This window comes from Hylaeus anthracinus, unplaced genomic scaffold (genome assembly GCF_026225885.1).
Source record: "Hylaeus anthracinus isolate JK02 unplaced genomic scaffold, UHH_iyHylAnth1.0_haploid 3, whole genome shotgun sequence".
Classification (NCBI taxonomy): Eukaryota; Metazoa; Arthropoda; class Insecta; order Hymenoptera; family Colletidae; genus Hylaeus; species Hylaeus anthracinus.
The window spans coordinates 7,496,243-7,498,228 of NW_026535284.1; the positions used below are offsets into that span (position 1 = coordinate 7,496,243).

The 1,986-nt window shown below is 39.7% G+C and overlaps 1 long non-coding RNA gene across 2 annotated transcripts in view; it reads left to right on the top strand.

The window, feature by feature from the left end:
• LOC128894038 (uncharacterized) overlaps positions 1-1,031 on the top strand; it is a 2,451-nt gene extending 1,420 nt beyond the window's left edge. Inside the window, exons 2-4 of one of the 2 annotated variants that reach the window (XR_008461447.1) lie at positions 276-602; positions 699-837; positions 935-1,031. This is a non-coding gene — a long non-coding RNA (uncharacterized LOC128894038). Of the gene's footprint in view, positions 1-70; positions 603-698; positions 838-934 lie in introns of those variants that run through there. The other variant, XR_008461446.1, reaches the window with a different exon arrangement.
• Positions 1,032-1,986: the final 955 nt, after the last annotated feature.

The following is a 1,986-nucleotide window of genomic DNA, read 5'->3' on the forward strand; positions in this document are numbered from 1 at the left end:
TCTCTCTCTCTCTCTCTCTCTCTCTCTCTCTCTCTCTCTCTCTCTCTGGTGCTCTCTTCTGCACGACGATCTTTAACCCAGATCTTCCTTTATCACTTCTTCAACTATTCTTCATTTGGACCTTAAAGTTTCTTCTGTTTCTTCTTCTCTGTAGATAGTAACAACTCCAGTGTTATTATTTCATTATTTTATTCACAACTCCCTGTATTTTATCCACTTCACATCGATAACGCGTCTTTCATTAGTCTTCTAATTTTCGGCTTCTTCTGTTTCAGTATCCCTCTTGACGAGAAGTCGTGGAACCGAAGATGATTACGTCGGAAGGAAGAAGTCGGAAAAAGAAGAGATGAAGAGGCGCGCAGAAGGGCCCGCCAGACTGATCCTGAACCCTCGATCGTTTTTCGGACGACTGAGCCACTTCGTTCCATCGACAGAGCCTTTTATACCTTCTTGTGGTAGCCTTCCGCGGCGTTCTATCGCACGTGGGATCTCCTTTTGATGGAAGTCTTTACTGTACTACTACGAAGAGTCTCGTATTATTTACGAAACATATATTTCTCGAAATAACGTATCAACGTTCACTCTTCCGAGTCATACGATAGGTAAATATTCGTTTGAACGATAGCAATTTTTCCAAGTAATTTTTAATCGAAGGTTTCACCTCCGAGACGTTCTAATTGTTGTACTTCTGCTTTCAGGTTTTTAGTTCGCAGCTTGGAATCTCCTTTCGATCGAAGTCAAACTTACTGTACTCCTACGAAGCATTTCGTATTATCTACGAAACATATATTTCTAGAAGTAACATATCAAAATTCACTCTTCCGACTCGTACGAGAGGTAAATAATAAATATTCGTTTGAACGATAGCAATTTTTCCTTTTAATTGAAGGTTTCACTTCTCGAAACGTTCTAATTATTCCATTTCTGCTTTCAGGTTTTTAATTCGCAGCTTCACCAAACATCAAAGAAATGAAACATAAAGGTGAATTCTACAAGAAAATTCGAGATTTAATCCAATATAAAATTCACGATAACAATGTTTATTTTTAATCGCGCACCTATTAAGGTTCAGAAATAATTAGTTTACGTAACGATAGTAGACTGTTACGCCGAGAGATCGTTCGAGCGTTTGTAAAACGTCGCTCAGGCCACGGATGCACCGCGAGGCGATTCAAACGTCGATGAATATTTTGTCAGTTCGAAACTGTATACCTGGCCTCTCAGGCGAACGTCGATCGTCGGATTTTTCCGGTCAGAATTCTGTACGGGCCGAGAAACAATTTCCAAGTCCTTGCTCTGCATATCTCTCGTTCCATCGCGAATAGTTCTGCGTCTGCTTACCCTCCTTGCTTTACCTTTCCCAGCTTTACTTTTATCGACTCGAGTTATCTGTTTCCGACTGTTTCCATCTGGCCTCTCCAGGCTTTTCCACGTTTATTTTCCCCCTCAATCCCTCTAATATACGCTTAGGATACATCTGAACGGTTAGTCCACGATTTTCACTAACTTTTATTTTACCTAGACGAATCAAAGCTGAGAGACAATCTGCCTCATTCTTTTTCATTGTATCGTTCGTTGGTTTTAGCATTCAAATGCTCTACTATTTGGAAACATTGTTTGTGATGTATCCATCTAAACATTGCGAACAGTTTTGTCCCTGTTCAGTTTTCGCGTACGTCTCGTCCTCCGAGAATACGTTTGGAATTTGAATTTTAAACAGGACTCGAGTAAATGCAAGATTCGATGTTGTTTCGGGAGTCTGAGGTCAACGGGAATTTATTTCGAATACGAGGAAGTTGGGAACGATACTGTTCTCAGAAATATAAGTGTAGTCTGATTTTGTAATTGTAGTCTTGATTTGAATTTTAGTCGCTTTTGTAATTCTAAAATTTAAAGCGAAGGGAGCTTTTCAATCGCGATACAGACGACGCATTTTTGCTTTCCTTTATTGTTGCCTGGTATAAATTATACAAGAAGTAACAAGTC